This window comes from Haliotis rubra, unplaced genomic scaffold (assembly GCF_003918875.1).
Source record: "Haliotis rubra isolate DU_JTF1 unplaced genomic scaffold, ASM391887v1 Scf831, whole genome shotgun sequence".
Taxonomy (NCBI): domain Eukaryota; kingdom Metazoa; phylum Mollusca; class Gastropoda; order Lepetellida; family Haliotidae; genus Haliotis; species Haliotis rubra.
This window is the reverse complement of record NW_025767559.1, coordinates 344,144-365,076: the sequence shown is the minus strand read 5'-3', so window position 1 is coordinate 365,076 and position 20,933 is coordinate 344,144. Positions and strand designations below refer to the sequence as shown.

The 20,933-nt window shown below is 40.5% G+C and overlaps 1 protein-coding gene across 1 annotated transcript in view; it reads left to right on the top strand.

Moving 5' to 3' along the window:
* The window catches only part of LOC124262332, an 82,444-nt gene that overhangs the window by 47,567 nt on the left and 13,944 nt on the right, over positions 1 to 20,933 (top strand). The gene's annotated exons all lie outside the window — the stretch shown is intronic.

Here is a 20,933-nt window from a genome sequence, read left to right as displayed (position 1 = left end):
GAATTTTAAAGAAAGCCAACGTCAATGTCGTAGTACATCAGGTTTTTTTTATGGTTTCAAGAGTAAGTTTTGAACATGGCCACACGCCAAAGGGAGAGAATAAACAACTTTGAAGAGCAACATAAAGATTTATTGACAGATTTAATTGAATACAATGTAGGAATTATTGAAGACAAAAAGTACGACCTTTAATCATTACATCAAAAGAATAAAGCAAGTTCTAATTGATGTGTTTTTTGAAGGCCCAGGTCTAGCTGATGTTTTATATCACTTTTGTGGTAGAGTCTGTTTTGGACATGATGATGTATATTCTGTTCCAAGAGATCAGCTCGAATTCGACAGATATCACTACTTATCCCCATTTATAACATTTCTTTAGATGTAGTTATGCCCAGCCATCATCTGATTCTACTCCGAAACATTAGCTTTGTACAGAGAGCTAGTCTTTAACGGTCGTTCAAATCCTTTTGAATGTTTTGATGACAGAGAACTCCACATACGTCACAGATTCAACAAACGAAATGTACGTTTTATCATTGATATACTGAGTGAAAAACTGTATCCCGCTACCTACAGAAGCCATTCCCTTCCCACGTCTGAGCAATGCTTCATTGGTTAAGGTTTTATGCAACAGGCACTTTCCAGATTGGAGTCGGTGACTTAGAAAGTGTTCAGCAGCCCGCTGTCAGTAGTGATATTCGACGTGTAAGCAAAGCGCTGGCGGAGTTGCATCCTAGGTTTGTTCAGATTCCATTACTAGGTAGAAATAGACAAGTGATGGTCGGTTTTCACAATATTGCTCAATTACAAAATAAAAATTCCTGTGTTCAATTAGAATATGGTCCCCGTGATATAGCGGTACTATGTTGGTTGTTTTCGCAAGTGACAATAACTCTGCTTTTAACATGCGTAAAGGCAATGTTTCGCCTCTGCAGCCATTCCTGTTGGAAGAGAACTCTTTCCATTGTGAACATGAACAGTTAGTATTTATGATGTTAATTTTCCTGTTACTTTTACAAGAAATTAAATGGGAGGTATTATGATTTTGACTCTGAGGTGGCATTAAGGTGTGAACCCCACATTCATCAGTGTATGAAATTATTATCAATGTTAAAGGTGATATTCGTTTAACGTGTGCTTATCTGAAATCCTCAATAAAGTTCGAACCCACGAGTAAAGAGTCTCAAACCCGATGCTCAATCACAATTTATGCATAGCATACTTGTATTTCTCCCTTTCTGTTAGGAGTTTTGGGGCATATATCCATAATCTTACTGTGGTAAGGTACATTGTCCATAACAACTGGGTATCAGTTTTTCTCGCAGCCATTTGGAAAAAAAATCAAAAGTCAATTTCATCGGGCTTTGAATATTAACAGGTCTTTGGGCACGAAACCATCCTTAGAACTTCCATGAGCAACTGTATATGAGTCTCTGACCAGTTCCAGAATTAGGTGTTAAACTGACACTGCCATTATCGCCATGCTGCCAGCATTGACTCTTTACATGGCTGGAATGAAGAAATGTTTCGTCGATGTAGGCTATATGTTGTCCCTCTTGACGAAACCGTTTTATATGTATGAGATACGCCATACGTTGGGCAGCAACATCCCATTTTTCCATCAATATATGCCTGTTTGTTTTTGCCTTCCTCCACCTGTATCCCATTCTTTTCATTATTTCATGTAGCTTGGTTTTGCTTCCTTCAATATCTGTTGTATCCTGAAGGGAAGTCACCAATAGTGATAATGTTTGAATCTCTTCCTTAACGCAATAAAAAGTATCCATTGTTCTCCGAATAACATGTTCAGCAACATTATCCACATCGTTTGGGCGGTGACGATTACTGTATCTCTTTTCTGGCCTGCGAAACGTGACGCCTAAAAACAACCCTGTCTGGTCGAGCTTTTTCCTTTCTTGTTCTATTCGGTCAAGGGTTGCTATGGAAACACCAGTTGCTGCTGCTGCTCGCTGCTCGCTGCCTAAAAGCCTGAATCGGAAACATTAAACCATCTGTGGCTTCTTTTTTTATAGACATAGGACATTGCTGACGATTTCTCGACACTGGGATGTCAAACGGCGATCTTGTCTCGGCTGTTTCGGACATGTTGACATTCAACTGACAAAGGTGCACCCCTTCACATTAATGGACCGAACCAGTTGTAACACGGTCACGCAATGCATTAGTATTCAATTGATCAGGTCAAGCTGAACAAGCTGTAGTGGCAGAGTGAGTGAGTGAGTTAAAATTTAAAGTCACTTTGGCAATATTTCAGCCATATCGTGACTAAAACAAGTTATAGATTAACAATAAGTAATGATATATTATAAACTCCTGTCAACAAAGGACAGTAAAACAACTAGAATATCACAGATATAAAGGTAAACTAGCAATTAAATCTAAAACATTTTTATTATAGAGGACAACACAATATAAAAATAGGCTATAGATCGCCAACAACTGGGGGTAGATCACCATACCAGGGACCATGGGGACTTACAGTACCTTTGCTACCTGCATGGATCCTAGTTGGATTTACACCATCCCCTCAGGCGTTGGCGATTATAAGAAATTTTAGGCAAAATTAAAATAACAAGAATACTACGTTTAACAATCCTGGTAAGTTTAAATTGACTTTCAAAGTTTTGAGACTTACGTACCCTCTCAGGGGCACAATAAGTTTACGATACTTCAACCTCCTTGAGGGTACAGCCACTAACAATCTAAGTTACTAGTCAAACCTATCAATCATTAAAACACATCTATCTATAGATTTTTTTTATCAAAATTCATTAATTTAATCAATTTCTTTTAAAAACGCAAGAATTAAATGAAGATGAACAGTATTAAAAAGATCCTTAACAGTTTTAACATTGAAATATTTATCCCTTATGATGGAGAATTCAACACAGTCAAGCAGGAGATGCTTGACTGTGACTCTCTCATCACAAGGGATACAAAACGTAGGATCCTCACCTTTTAACAAGTATTTGTGAGTGTACCTTGTATGGCCAATGCGACATCGTCGCATGATGAACTCTTCAAATCTGGATTGACAACCCAAGTAGGTGTAACCAATACAGGGTTTTATTTCATGTAATTTATTAATACCTACCTGGGTGTCCCACTTCTTCTGCATCAGATCGCGTATGTAAGTTCTAATGCTAGCTTTGTAATCAGAGTATGGAATAAGAAGTGGTGTCACAGATTTGTCGAGTGCTGCCTAAGAAGCACGATCAGCCAGTGTATTCCAAGAAATGCCAACGTGGCTGGGTAACCAACAAAATACGATGTCGCATTGGCCAGTAGCAAGCTCATTATACAATTTAATAATTTCTAATAAAAGTGGATGTTAAACTGAATCAACCATAAAAGGAAATGTACCTGTTCTCAACCGGCGACATGGACCGACAACTGCACATTGCAATCTGCCATTACATTGATTATGTACTGATCTCGCTGGTTTCAAATATGACTACAGTCAATGGAATCTACACACTATTCTAAAAAAAAAGAATTGTAATAGACATTATGTCACTGTCATGAAAATATACTTGGCCCCAACGAACAGTAATTAATGAAAACTAGTTGAAGTTACTGTAGTTAACCGTTACTTGACATTTGATCCTGAAATAGAAGCCTAAAATTCAAAACAAATGTAAATGTAATTTCAAATGTAGAAAGAATGTCCTTGATTCGTGGAAATGAAAATGAATTTACAATCACAATCTACGCAACATATATTGATAGTTTAGTTCACACTGATAAATTTGAAAAATGAATAATGTTGCATGTCGTTCTAAAATTTAATGAAGAGAAAGCATAAGTTATTTTGGAATGAATGACATGGTCCGAAACAACACATAACCCATGGCTATTAAATTATAATGAAAATAATAATAACATGTCAAGGATCCTTAGTGACAAGGTAACCACACCTGACCCACACTTTAATAGAACGATTTTCTTTCGCATGCATTGTAATGGAGTCATAAAGAGAGTGAGTTTAGATTTACGCTGCTTTTAGCAATATGCCAGCAATATCACACCAGAAATGGGCTTCACACATTGTACCCATGTGGGCAATCAAACACGGGTCTTCAGCGTGACATGGGAACGCCTTAACCATTAGGCTACCCCACCGCCCCTGAAGTCTTATATAGCGCCAAAACCCTTTCCACGTCCATAAGAAATATCTGCTAAAAGCAAAGTCGACTGTACAATTCTGACTATAGAATGAGTAAGTAAAGGACTACGTGACGAGGTAATATGTTTTCATCATGAACCATACACTACCTACATTCAACGTGTGTAAGTATAAGTGTTGTATCGTGTTATATGTACAGGGTCACACCTTGAGATCCACAGACAAATAAACGGATTCTTAAACTCGAGTATGACTCCCCTATGTTTTGATCCTTGGCCGCCATCATCTCAAATCCCGAAAAGTGGATGTTTGTCAATCTTTGACCAACATATGATATATCTTCCCATAGCATGTACTGTTACTCGAATCGTTATCCAAAGGAAAAGGTGGTCTTGCTTCGTGTGTGAACACATATACTGAGGAAAAACAAGTGTTCCCTTATTTTTTCCCAGGTTTCGTCACAAGCTATGCGATACAAAGCTTGTGAAGAAACCTGGACAAAAATAAAGGAACACTCATCCTTTCGTGTGATCCCTTATTTTCTTCCCTGAGTATATTTAGTTGTCGCGCATCTTTCTCTCGCTTGACTATATATTATACGCATATATATTCTACATACACAATGCCCGGAGAGCGGAAGGTCGCGGGTTCGATCCCCGACCGCGTCATACCAAAAGACGTTAAAATATGGTACTTGTTGGTCCCTGCCTGGCGTTTGGCATTAATGGTGCAACAAGGACTGGTCGGCTCGGAGTCAGTATAATGTGTCTGAGTGGGGTATTCATGCTTCACTGCGGCAAGGTATCTCAGTGGGCTAGCACTATAAAACCAGCTTCAGTCTGGACTAGTACCAGCAGCCGCACATACACATACACACGCATGCACGTCGTCATATTCTCAAGCACGACGTTAAACCCACTTTCACCTCACCTCACATACACAATGCATTTTAGTCGACGGGGTCGTTTCTGTTCACACTGTTGATATAATCATACATAATTAAGTGTTCCATCAAATATTCTTATAAATGTAGTGAGTGAGTGAATGAGTTAAAATTTAAAGTCACTCTGGCAATATTTCAGCCATATCGTGACTGGTGTGAAAGGTGTCAGTTGAGTTTACACAGGACCCTTTGTGTGCTATGTTGATACTATTTACAAATATATTGTTCTCCTTTCAAATGCAATATAAAAATGATGTCACTGCATTCACCAGACATTACTGATTTCCATGTTACATAACTACTCACACTGAGCACCTATCTTCACAACTTGACAACGACTGGTAAACATGTTTTGTTTTTGTTTTATGAATAACCTGTAAACACTACTGACAGCTTAACTACTGGACCTGTGACAAACAAACTGTAACGTATGAACAGTGAGAACAGGAGAGCAAGGTTCTAGTGTAGAGGGTTGTGCGTGAGTGAAATGTGACTTGTACACAAACAGTAGGTCATTAAAATCGTTTCAACAAAGAGCGAATGAAGACAGTTTGTAAAACCCGTATACTCTGGTTCTGATCGTCTGCGTGTCATTACAAATATATCGTGCCTGTGACATTTCGCCTACAATTGCAAATTCGTCATATGGAGGAACCTTTAGGACAATTGAGCGTGTAGCTATGAGAAAGAAGCGCCGCAACCTTGAATATTACTTAGCTCTTTGTCCAGAAAATGTATACCAGTTCACTTATAAAAAGAGAGGTATATTCCTACTACACGTAGCTCTCAACTGCAAGATTCCGATTTGGTTTCTTTTAAAGTCGACAACACCATAACACACCATTACATTGATTAAAGTTCTACAGTCCATAGTAGTGTCATAGTTCAGCACAATCACCACTGAGGCTCAGGTACACAGACCAACATTATGTTCAACACGACATATAGGACATTACCTTAATAACAGTTCTACGGTCCATAGTAGTGTCACAGTTCAGTACAATCACCATTCAGGAACACATACCAACATTATGTTCAACACGACATACATGGACATTACGTTGATTACAGTTCTACGGTCCATAGTAGTGTCACAGTTCAGCACAATCACCATTGAGGTACACAGACCAACATTATGTTCAACACGACATACATGGACATTACGTTGATTACAGTTCTACGGTCCATAGTAGTGTCACAGTTCAGCACAATCACCATTCAGGTACACGGACCAACATTATGTTCAACACGACATACATGGACATTACGTTGATTACAGTTCTACGGTCCATAGTAGTGTCACAGTTCAGCACAATCACCATTCAGGTACACAGACCAGCAATATTTTCAACACGACGTACATGGACATTACGTTCACTACAGTTCTACAGTCAATAGTAGTGTCATAGTTGAGCACAATCACCACTGAGGTACAAAGACTAACATTATGTTCAACACGACATACAATGACATTACGTTGATTACAGTTCTACGGTCCATAGTAGTGTCACAGTTCAGCACAATCACCATTCAGGTACACAGACCAACATTATGTTCAACACGACATACATGGACATTACGTTGATTACAGTTCTACGGTCCATAGTAGTGTCACAGTTCAGCACAATCACCATTCAGGTACACGGACCAACATTATGTTCAACACGACATACATGGACATTACATTGATTACAGTTCTACAGTCCATAGTAGTGTCACAGTTCAGCACAATCACCATCCAGGTACACAGACCAGCAACATTTTCAACACGACGTACATGGACATTACGTTCACTACAGTTCTACGGTCCATAGTAGTGTCATAGTTTAGCACAATCACCACTGAGGTACAAAGACTAACATTATGTTCAACACGACATACAATGATATTACGTTGATTACAGTTCTACGGTCCATAGTAGTGTCACAGTTCAGCACGATCACCATTGAGGTACACAGACCAACATTATGTTCAACACGACATACATGGACATTACGTTGATTACAGTTCTACAGTCCATAGTAGTGTCATAGTTCAGCACAATCGCCATTCAGGTACACAGACCAACATAATGTTCAACACGACATACATGGACATTACGTTGATTACAGTTCTACGGTCCATAGTAGTGTCATAGTTGAGCACAGTCACCATTCAGGTACACAGACCAACATTATGTTCAACACGACATATATGGACATTACGTTGATTACAGTTCTACGGTCCATAGTAGTGTCACAGTTCAGTACAATCACCATTCAGGTACACAGACCAACATTATGTTCAACACGACATACATGGACATTACGTTGATTACAGTTCTACAGTCCATAGTAGTGTCACGGTTCAGCACAATCACCACTGAGGTACACAGACCAACATTATGTTGAACACGACATACATGGACATTACGTTGATTACAGTTCTATGGTCAATAGTAGTGTCACAGTTCAGCATAATCACCACTGAGGTGCACAGATCAACATTATGTTCAACACGACATACATGGACATTACGTTGATTACAGTTCTACGGTCCATAGTAGTGTCACAGTTCAGTACAATCACCATTCAGGTACACAGACCAACATTATGTTCAACACGACATACATGGACATTACGTTGATTACAGTTCTACAGTCCATAGTAGTGTCACGGTTCAGCACAATCACCACTGAGGTACACAGACCAACATTATGTTGAACAAGACATACATGGACATTACGTTGATTACAGTTCTACAGTCCATAGTAGTGTCACAGTTCAGCATAATCACCACTGAGGTGCACAGGTCAACATTATGTTCAACACGACATACATGGACATTACGTTGATTATAGTTCTACAGTCCATAGTAGTGTCACAGTTTAGCACAATCACCATTGAGGTACACAGACCAACATAATGTTCAACACGACATACATGGACATTACGTTGATTACAGTTCTACGGTCCATAGTAGTGTCACTGTTCAGTACAATCACCACTGAGGTACACAGATCAACTTTATGTTCAACACGACATACATGGACATTACGTTGATTACAGTTCTACAGTCCATAGTAGTGTCACGGTTCAGCACAATCACCACTGAGGTACACAGACCAACATTATGTTGAACACGACATACATGGACATTACGTTGATTACAGTTCTACAGTCCATAGTAGTGTCACAGTTCAGCATAATCACCACTGAGGTGCACAGATCAACATTATGTTCAACACGACATACATGGACATTACGTTGATTATAGTTCTACAGTCCATAGTAGTGTCACAGTTTAGCACAATCACCATTGAGGTACACAGACCAACATAATGTTCAACACGACATACATGGACATTACGTTGATTACAGTTCTACGGTCCATAGTAGTGTCACTGTTCAGTACAATCACCACTGAGGTACACAGATCAACTTTATGTTCAACACGACATACATGGACATTACGTTGATTAAAGTTCTACAGTCAATAGTAGTGTCATAGTTCAGCACAATCACCATTCAGGTACACAGACCAACATTATGTTCAACACGACACATATGGACATTACGTTGATTACAGTTCTACAGTCCATAGTAGTGTCACAGTTCCGCACAACCACCATTCAGGTACACAGACCAACATTATGTTCAACACGACACATATGGACATTACGTTGATTACAGTTCTACGGTCCATAGTAGTGTCACAGTTCAGCACAATCACCATTCAGGTACACAGACCAGCAATATGTTCAACACGACAATTGAGCGTGTAGCTATGAGAAAGAAGTGCCGCAACCTTGAATATTACTTAGCTCTTTATCCAGAAAATGTATACCAGTTCACTTATAAAAAGAGAGGTATATTCCTACTACACGTAGCTCTCTTGATTCCAACTGCGAGATTCCGATTTGGTTTCTGTTAAAGTCGACAACACCATAACACACCATTACGTTGATTACAGTTCTACAGTCCATAGTAGTGTCACAGTTCAGCACAATCACCATTCAGGTACACAGACCAACATTATGTTCAACACGACATACATGGACATTATGACCCCCTATGAAACAACGTCAATGTCAAGTATCACGTGCACACACCGCACGTTGACAAATTCTTTCTCAAGCTAAGACATGGAAGTGTAAAGAAATGAAAACCTCCTTTCAGATATTGAACACTCACTTGCAAACAAATGTAAATATCTTTGAAAATAGAAAACAGTTATCAATATTTCCGGAAAGAGAAAGTAATTAATGTTTTTTCCTTCAGCTCGTCCAAAGACGTTTTTCATAGTCAGCTCAGTAGCCTGAATATATGGTAGATAAAATAAGTTTAGTCCGAGACATTTGATGTACTCCCCACACACCCCGTGTTACAAAACGACTATATTTTAGAGGTTAACAGCTGCAGAGTTTTTGTACACAGCAGATGTAATTCAGAAATCATCGCTCGTATTATTTCTACAACCGCAGTAAATGCGCTACAGTGTCAAAGGGTCTTGAGAGCTTTCGAGTATTTTTCACTTACCAGAACACTTTACAAGTGACGTGAACATCCCTATTGTAAACTTCGACTTCTAGCAAGTTTCAAATATCATCCTAGATTACGAATAAAGAAGTCTGCAAATTCAACTGTGAGAATTTTCTGAAATTTATGAACGTACACTAATTCGTCGGCCTTATACTCATCGATGGTGTCAAATATTTTACACACGGTATTGCTCTGCGGATTATGAACCCAAACCAGTGGCATAAGTCTCTAGGCAAAGTTCGCGATAAACATTTTACAAAAATCAAATGATGTTACATGAACAAAGGGGTCACAAGACCAAAATTTAAACAATTCTAAATCAAATGTTGTGTAATTACATGAAATCTATGCACAGGGCCTGGCATGACCAGCCGATTGGTTGAACCGGGCCCATTCAACCACCCGTCTAGGTGAAGTAAGGGGCAAAGTGGTGTGTTGGGCAAAGGAACACTGTTCCTGGGACCAGTGTTCTCAACCACCAGACTCCCTTCCTCCACCGACACAGGGGCGCAACCCACAGCAAACGGGTTGGTGGACCAAATATACCCCTGGGTCCACAACGGGGGGTTGAAGAGCGCTTAGCGTTACCCAGCACCCACCACGAGGAGGTGGTTCTTCACGGGTGCCTGTAGTGGCAGAAGCATAGTATGCAAAACTCCATAATAGACTCCATAATTTTGCCATAATTCCCAGCTAGGACGTCCTGCAAAATTGTCCGGAAGTGATTCATGCATGAGACTTGCTTATTCTGGATAACGGAGACGTAGAACAAGTGAAACAGTATTGCGTTCACCCTGATGCTGAATACATCACAATACAGCCTTCACGCACTTTAGATACAACATTCTCGTGTCAAAATATCCATATCCCAATACACGTTCAAACTGGCGAACCGTCCATTTAAACTGAAGAACAAATGAATCAATACCTTTGCATTGATCCTATTATTGTTTCAGTTTCAATTCTGTGTAGTTAATCATAAATTAGCAATATTATATTAAACTATGCAATTTAAAACGAAACAATTCAATAAAAATTCTAGTATGGAACAAATTTAAACCGTTGACAAGTTCAACCTGAAAGTGCATATCTTCAACATCTAGTCAGAATTAATACATGCTGCATTGTATTCTAAACATGGTAAGGATCATATGATTGCAATTAATGTGAAAAATGTACCCAGCTAGTCCGTTACGGGAGATAGAGTCTGACCGAACAACTGAAATGTCATTTGAAGGACTTGTGTTTCTGTATGCTCGCGCTTACCAGGTGTTTCGATGTGCTGAGTGTGTCAGTTGGGCTATCATGTTTAATTTGCAACACATTTGTGGGGCTTTTCATGTAGGACGGGCCATTTTCAATGCAATTTATAAGATATGATTGTCATATAGAAATCGTATTTCAACCCTTATCACACTACCTTTTGAAAGCCAGAAGGTTTTCCGAGCTGACTTGCCCCAGTGGTGCAACCATCATTATTTGTCTTGACAAAGGAGAGCGCTATCACATTGTATGACTTTCCACTCTTTGAACAGAACAAATGTAGCATGGTTTCAACTTACGCCTGCTAATGCTATTCAGTCGATGCATAATAGTGAATATTATTGATAGTGGATGTTGATAATATGTTTTCAGAGATTTCGTTTGAACGTGGATGGGCGTTTGACGCTTCTATTTATATGGTATTGTTATGCATAGTCATCTTTAATGTTTGCATATAATGATCAAGAAAGAAACTTTACATCCGTTAGTTTATGGCTGGCCAAAACATACCCATATAAAACAAGAGTGTTGCTAGTGGATAAATCTTGTTTAGGGAAGTAATGAGCGTACACTAGAACGGAATTAGGCATTAAGATGGGCTTAATGCATCCTCAACGGTCAGCAGTAGTACGATGGGGTCACTTTTTAATTTCACATGTACTAGACACCTGTATTGAAGTTTGTTCCGCACCGCTCCCCTCTCGCCTGACACCTGTGAACACAGCATTGGACAACCTTCGAAATTGCTGTACCAACATGGCGCCCAGCTCTTGAACATTCTGGGGTCCACGTCTCAAGGCACAAAACTTCTCCAAAGCGCAGCCCATTTTTGTTCGATGGGATTAAGGCCAGGTAATCTCGATGACCACCCCAAGATGTCAATACCGGCATTTTGTCGGAAATTTAGCCATCTTTGGGTGCATTTGTGCTCAGCTTAGACGTTTATCTCAGTGAGAATCTACCCAACAATAGCGCGTCAGGCACGAAGATGGGCAGCGTGCAGATGGTTTTGTATGATCTGGGCAGTTACACAACCCCTACACTGCCCGCTCACAAAACGATTATGCAAATGATGCAGCCGTCACAGCCACAGTAGACTGACCAGCGTGCCAATTACACGTTCGCGTTTAACACTCGAAGGCTAAGCATGTATTGTTTATATCTCTTTTTCCAGTCAACAGCAAATTCTCTACATGTGTAGGTCTTTAGTCACATGAAATTGTGGTCATGTAAAGACCGATCACATGCAAGGTTTCGTTTTCACGAAAGAGCATTATAACTATCTTGTACTACCCATTTTAATATAATTCATTTCTCCAAGTGTAAAGTTTCCTTTTTGTTATGTATACTAGTTTCAGATCTATATCTGTGACCCACTGGTTATTATACTTGAAATCTGTAAACAACTTAATGTACACATTGTAAATGGTCGTGCTGTGACCGATACCCCCAGTAACTACATATTGTACATGATCGTGCTGTGACCGATACACCCAGTAACTACACATTGTACATGGTCGTGCTGTGACCGATACACCCAGTAACTACACAGTGTAAATGGTCGTGCTGTCACCGATACACCCAGTAACTACACATTGTACACGGTCGTGCTGTCAGCGATACACTCAGTAACTACACATTGTACATGGTCGTGCTGTGACCGACACATCCAGTAACTACACATTGTACATGGTCGTGCTGTGACTGATACAGCCAGTAACTACACAGTGTACATGGCCGTGCGGTGACCGACACATCCAGTAACTACACATTGTACATGGTCGTGCTGTGACCGATACACCCAGTAACTACACATTGTACATGGTCGTGCTGTGACCGATACACCCAGTAACTACACATTGTACATGGTCGTGCTGTGACCGACACAGCCAGTAACTACACATTGTAAATGGTCGTGCTGTGACCGATACACCCAGTAACTACACATTGTAAATGGTCGTGCTGTGACTGATACACCCAGTAACTACACATTGTACATGGCCGTGCTGTGACCGATACACCCAGTAACTACACATTGTACATGGTCGTGCTGTGACCGATACATCCAGTAACTACACATTGTACATGATCGTAGCTGTGACCGATGCACCCAGTAACTATCCACTGTACATGGTCGTGCTGTGACCGATACACCCAGTAACTACATATTGTACATGGTCGTGCTTTGACCGACACATCCAGTAACTGCACATTGTAAATGGTCGTGCTGTGACCGATACACCCAGTAGCTACACATTGTACATGGTCGTGCTGTGACCGATACACCCAGTAACTACTCATTGTACATGGTCGTGCTGTCACCGATACACCCAGTAACTACACATTGTACATGGTCGTGCTGTGACCGATACAGCCAGTAACTACACATTGTACATGGTCGTGCTGTCACCGATACACCCAGGAACTACACATTGTACATGGTCGTGCTGTCACCGATACACCCATTAACTACACATTGGACATGGTCGTGCTGTGACCGATACATCCATTAACTACACATTGTACATGGTCGTGCTGTGACCGATACACCCAGTAACTAAACATTGTACATAGTCGTGCTGTGACCTATACAGCCAGTAACTACACATTGTACATGGTCGTGTAGTTGACCGATACACCCAGTAACTACACATTGCAAATGGTCGTGCTGTGACCGATACACCCAGTAACTACACATTGTACATGGTCGTGCTGTGACCGATACACTCAGTAACTACACATTGTAAATGGTCGTGTAGTTGACCGATACACCCAGTAACTACACATTGTACATGGTCGTCCTGTGACCGATACACCCAGTAACTACACATTTTACATGGTCGTGCTGTGACCGATACACCCAGTAACTACACATTGTACATGGTCGTGCTGTGACCGATACATCCAGTAACTACACATTGTACATGGTCGTGCTGTGACCGATACACCCAATAACAACACATTGCCTTCATACTCAGGCTGTAGTGTTGAGGGCTATTTTAACATCTCAAGTGATTTATTTGTCAATGTTAAAGACATGGACTTAATGCCAAGGCCAGAATCAGATCATATGCTACACTGATCGGTATCAATACATCTGTTGCTGTAGAACATACGACAAAACACTGTGAGAACACAAATGTTAAACGATTTTTTACCCCTGATAAGGGGATAATGTTAATATAACAGTAAAGAAATTATCAGATGGTATTATGTTCTGTTATTGTAATGTACCTGACATATATAGAGGAAGCGTATCACGAATAAAAGAAACATATACCGTGGTTTGACTCTGAGTGCAATAGTGTCGAAGACTGATTTTAATCTTCAACAGTATATATCTGCTAAATCAAGGTTTGTTCAACACTAGAGCAGTGTTGTGACCAGAAGAGAACTGCATGTAATCTGTGTCTAAATTGTGGCATTGAACCGCATGAACAATCAAGATGTTATTACACCCGGAGAAGAGTTTTCATATTTTAAAGAACTACTAAATCCTGCGCTGGAACGGGAAGAAACAGAATTGATTATACAGTTAGTTTATACAAAGACAAAACCATTCTTGTGACAATTGTACTGCTGCTCCCTGGACGAATGAGCTGCTCTGACATAATATCACTGTAAAAGAAATATAGGCAGACATTATAAATCTTTTTTTTATTATTATATAGCAAAAGATCAGATGTTACACATGCGATGCATAAATACACATAGGGGCGAGGTGTTACACTACTTCTTGTGATTCCAATTATATCCATTTCACATACAGATGTAAAATATTATCCACGGTTGTGAAAGTAACATCCTCACATTTGCTTTACATACCATAATGACAAATTATAGCAAATATAGGATATATGTACTAGACGTGAAGGTGTGGGAATAGGAAGAGAAAAGACAGGAGAGGGGAGAAAGAGTAGATGGCAAGGGAAGAAGACGGGGGAGAGGGCTAGTCGGTGTCTGCGTGTTTAAATTTGTTCATCTATAAGTATCGACATCAATGTTGACCATTTGCTTTGATGTGGTATTGGCAGAGCCGTAAATATATGTTTCAATGTTATAAATTTGCTTGATATTTTTAGTGCAAAATTGAAAATTGTATCGTATTATAAATATTTTGGCAGCATGTTCTCATCCAGGTTGATTTGGTCAGCAGCGTGCAGTATTCTAAGACCGTTTCCCATGCATACAGACTGTGTCATAACAACAAGTTCTTGTCTTTTTAGGCAGCATGTGATATCTTCGATTGCAAAATTGCACCTATTTTGCTGCATGCATCGGAAATATTGGGTCATAAATAGCATTACTGTATAGAATAGGTGCAAACATCTTATGTAAAGTACACTCGCGTGCAAAAGAAACGTCCCCAAAATTTAATTTCGATTATATTTGCTGGATATGGCCAAAAGCATGTAAATCAGTTCGGAACACATTGCCCAAACAAACAAATGTATGACACCCCAAGGAAACGCACGTGTTGCATGCCAGAAGCGGGAAAACATACTTTATTCAGTGAAATTTCCTGCACGTGCAGGAAAGCACCCGTATGGAGATCGGTTATAAAACACGTTGGAAACTGTTCTTTGCAATCATAATCATCTGAAAAACCAACAGAACATGCCTCGATTAACAGCAGAAAATGAGAGAAAGACCGATTGGCATGCTGCATCTGGGGGCAACGCACGACGATGTTGGAAGAATCCTGGGTTGTGCAAAAAGTACGATTGGAGCATTGGTCGCACGTTACAGACAAACTGGCCGGACAGCAGACAGACAGAGGAGCTGTCGACCGAGAGTCACTACCCCACAAGAGGACTGTTATATACTGACGCTTCATTTAAGCAACAGATTCCTCGCAGTGCTTTGCCTTGGTCATCGCGTCAGCAGGTGGACAGTGTCCAGATGCAAATCTGAGCCTATAGACCGTTGAGGGGCATGACGTTACTGCCAGAAAATCGACGTCGAAATTGGTTTTGTCCAGGAATGTTCGTCATTGGCAGCAACGGAACCGGCAACGGGTCCTTTTCAGCGTTGAGAGTAAACAGAACTGACGACCGAAGACGTGTCTACCACCAGCGTGGGGAACGGACGGTACGTCTTTGCTTTGAGGAAACGGAACCATATGGTAGAGGGAGTGTGATGGTTTGGGGTGGCATGTTCGAACACCAAGACCGACCTTGTTATCATCAATGGCAGCCTGACATCCCGTTGGTATATTGATAAAGTTCTGGGCTCCCATATTATGCCTTTCCTCCAGCAATATCAAGGAACCTTGTTTCAAGAAGACAATAGAACACCTCACACCGCTTATGTCACAACGGCCTTTCTCAGCGTCAACAACGTGCCTGTACAGCCTTTGCCACGAAGATCCCCTGACATGTCTCCGACAGAGCACTTGTGGGGCCATCTTGGACGTCGGATTCTACAGCTTCCACACCCTCCATTGACGAGAAATGTACTGGCTCAGGCATGACAGACAGAAGTGCGTCGGATCCCCAGTCACGTGATCAGGAGACTTACACACTCGGCCCGACGACGTGTTCTGACGTGCACCGATGTTAGGGGTGGACATGCGCAGTATTGACGATCTGCCTTCCCATTTCAACCTCTGTTTTGTCATTGGTTGTTTTGGCTTGCGCTCGAATACTGGACACTCGACCCCCATCTGACAACATTCCCTGTACCACTGTTAGGTTTACCACGTTCTCTTTCTTTATGTCAGACATGCTTTACATACACCTTCGTTATGCATAGTAAACGTGCATATCTATTCGTGTTTGAGCTTGTGTTGTTTGGTAGTTGATAAAAACTCGTGACGTATCTTTTGTATGTGAGTGTAGGTAGAGAGCTGTTAAATGTTGGATTAAACTGGTCAGAATTTGTGAAAACAGATATCCAGACCAATGTTATAAACTGTTGAAAGAACTAGATGATAGAGGTAAAAGGAATTGGGTTCAGATATCCGTCTTGTATTGTTTGCCTGTGGTATTCACATGTATGGTTATATCAAAATGTAGGAGATGAAAAGTTGTTTTTGTATGTGTTGAAGCAATGATTAAAGTATTTATGTCCAACCTCGCCATGGCAATGTACAATCGTCACATATTAGTAATTATTGTATTGTAAAATAAGGATTGTATCACATGCTTCGTTACCGAAGATATTTTGTAAATTCTGAACTACTCCACATAATCTAAATGCGAGTGAGTAAGTGAGTGAGTTTAGTTTTACACCGCACTCAGCAATATTCCAGCTACATTGCGGCGGTCTGTAAATATTCGAGTCTAGATCAGACAATCCAGTGATCAACAGCATGAACATCGATCTGCGCAGTTGGGAACCGATGACATGTGTCAACCAAGTCAGCGAGCCTGACCAAATGATCCTGTTAGTCGCCTCTTGCGAAAAGCATGGGTTACTTAAGATCAATTCTAACGCGGACCTGCACGGGTTAATCTAAATGTGAGTGTAACCAGACGAAACAAGGATCTGAAACACAGCACACTTTATGTAACCACTGTAACGGTGGACAAGTTCAGGATGAAGTTCATGTATTTTACTCCAATGTCCAAAATTCAATGATTTGAGAATAAAATATTTACCATTTCTCAATGGCAAATGTGTATGTAAATACCAAATGATAAATGTGTTGACTTCACACCACAGAACGTTAAAGCAATAGCCATTTTTCTAAAGTCTGTACTTTCCAAGAATGTTTGAATTCATGTTTAAATCATTTCTTCTATTTGCTTATCACGTGACAACAAGATGTTGCCACAACAAATGTAACATGGGCCAGTAGTCCAATGTTACTAAATATAATCTGTCTGTCTGTCTGTCTATACTGTTCTTTGTTGGTGGTATAGTTATATTGTATAAATGTGACTAAAACAAAACTTAATCCCTCACTAACTCACTTACTCACTGACATGACAACCTGAACCATGTAAATACATGGCAATGACACTGCATTTCTGTGGTGTCAGTTGTTGTTGTTGTTGTTGTTGTTGTTGTTCCCTTTCGTGCACACCATGATGACATTTTTTCTAATCCCTCAAGGCATATAAAAATCTGTCCCCTGTTTCGCATTATTGGCTCAGCAGAATCTGACTTTGTGTACATATATACACACACTCATCCTACACCATACTGTATATGTTATCATCATCTTGACAGAAGGGAAAAGTATATCTTGCAGAAAACATGCTGCCAGGTTTGCCGCGTCTTCTCGTCCATGACATACTGATGACAACACGTTAATGAGTTGTCAAGGCAACCACGACACAAAATAGCCTTAAACTTAACTTTGTCACTCTACACAATTGCAACTGAAATTCACGCCATGGCAACAAAGGAACTTGAGGCAACCGATTTCCCTTCATAGGGTGGCGTTAGTCGTTGCACGTTATGTAGGTGCACTTAAACATTATGAAATGAAGCATCTTGCAAAAGTGTATTTTTCAGATCAACGATGCCTGGACTGACGAAGGCTTGCGTGAGTGCTTGAGCTTGTGCCTGTGCGTGAGTGCTTGCGTTTGTGCCTGTGCGTGTGTGCTTGTGTGAATGTATGTGCTTGTGTGAATGTGTGTGTGTGCTTGTGTGTGTGCTTGTGTGTGTGTGTGTGTGTGTGTGTGTGTGTGTGTGTGTGTGTGTCTTTGATTGTTGTACTATTCTTTGATTGCTTTTCCCACCATGAAACATATCAATCTAGGATAGTTTCACCCCAGAATAAGAACATAACTCCCCTCAAGATCATAACACTCCCCCTTTGAAGAATGAAAACACCTCCATGAATAGAAACACTCCCACTATACCTCCTGCATATTGTATTATTTCTAGTTCTATTTTAGGTATCTTTCCTTCTTTTAGTTATATTTTATAGACACGGCATGTCTTGTTACATGGCATCTAGACTCCACATTCACCCACTTTCAGTGAGGAACTAGGTATTTCATGTAGAGTATTGCGTTATAGGGCAGGGTCATGTATTGTAAAACAATGTAACCATGAAGCTCCTGAACTGTGTAGACCAACTAAGCATAGTATGGACTCTTGTATGGAAAACCATTCTTGTATGGAACAAGTCTCTTCGCCGAAAAGTCTGAAGTGGCCGAGTAGGGACAAATGTTAGTAACTTTAAATGCAATAAGCGTAAAGCCCTTGGCAAGAAGAGTGTCAGCACTTAACTGGTTACTGGAATATATTTTCGAATGAAGATGCTTTGGATATGACTGGAGCAAAAACTTAAATTGGAATAGGAAAAATGGCTATGGGAAAATAAATTCGTCTTACAGATTTGTATGGTGGCTGATTAGTGTCACCCCCATAGCAGACTCAGGTATCCACATTATATTGTGACAAAGATGTAGTACTATACGGCATTGTGTATCAACGATATTATGTCCGGGGAACAATGGCCACTCTCTACTCAGCCAACTTAGAATTTTCAAATATGTGGACGACAATTCCATTTAAAGTGAGCAATTTAGCTAGTGAATTTTTCCTAATCGATACTTCAGGGGAATAAACACACTGTACATTAAAATATCTGCATTTTTTGTATTTTTATACTTTCACTGGAAAATAGATTTTAAAGAAACAATACTTCAAGCAGAACGGTGAAGAATGAGCCTGTTTTCCATTTGTACATGCCTCTCACGCAACCAGGGGTCAGTGGGTACCCAGTGAGGACAGAAGATTCTGGGAGAATATCATCAATGGGAATAGGTGAAAGACTTATCATTCTCTATGCTGACCGTGTTTTCTCCAAGGATGTGACCTAGTCTTTCGCACCAATGCCAAGAACGACAGGGACCATCACACTGAAGCAAATGGTGAGGTCTTTCTTCAGTGAGTGGAGAATACATTGGTCATCGCTTTGCTTGCAATCCACCCATTGTCTTGGACAATGCATCACAGTCGTGCAGGATCCAAACAGCAGGATCCAAACAGCAGGATCCAAGCGGCAGGATCAAATCAGCAGGATCCAAGCAGCAGGATCCAAACAGCAGGATCCAAGCGGCAGGATCAAATCAGCAGGATCCAAGCAGCAGGATCCAAGCAGCAGGATCCAAACAGCAGGATCCAAGCAGCAGGATCAAATCAACAGGATCCAAGCAGCAGGATCCAAACAGCAGGATCCAAGCGGCAGGATCAAAACAGCAGGATCCAAGCAGCAGGATCAAAACAGCAGGATCCAAGCAGCAGGATCCAAGCAGCAGGATCCAAACAGCAGGATCTAAGCAGCAAGGCCCTGACACCTAATAGCCTAATCGGAGTTATGGTGACGTGGCTGTGACAGATGAAAATGCCATCATTAATCTGAGCAAGTGGATTTGGTCATCAAATGTCAATGTCAGTGTACTTGCCCCATACCACTGTGATCTGAAACTGATATATGTTGATATAGGGTGTCGTTAAAGGTGCCATTGGACGGCTTTTCACAACTTTAAATTGATATTTAACATCACGTCGGCAATGTCTCAGCCATATCGTGACGAAATCAATTCATACAATAAAGATGAAGACATGTTGAAGAGTAAAACCTGTCAATGAAGGACAGTAGAAACATCTAGGATATCACAGATATAAAATTAAACCTAGTAGTTAAAATTATATCTGTGTATCCTAGTTGTTTTTTCTGTGGACAAAACAATATAAAAAAGGTTAAAGATTACCAACAACTGAAGTTAGATCAACCATACTAGGGACCACAGGGACTTAGAGTGCTTTTGCAGACTTCCTTTAAAGATGTATTCAACTAGTCCTTCATGGGAAAAACTGTCTGTCTCAACTCTTTCTGTATGGACCAGGTGTTGCATTGTGCTGGTTATGTCAGTCAGGCATTAACGTTATGGGGCGAACCATTTCAGTCTTTCATACCTCACTAATCTAGCACGCGGTGATATAAATGATCATGAATAAGTTTTCAAAACAGCATTAAATCCAATCCTGTAATTCTTCTCTCAACCACCATACCTCAGTAAGTGAATTCAGTGTGTGGACCTTTCTTGTTAGTCAATGCATGCTGGCCATAGTACAGTGATAATTGCCAAAGAAG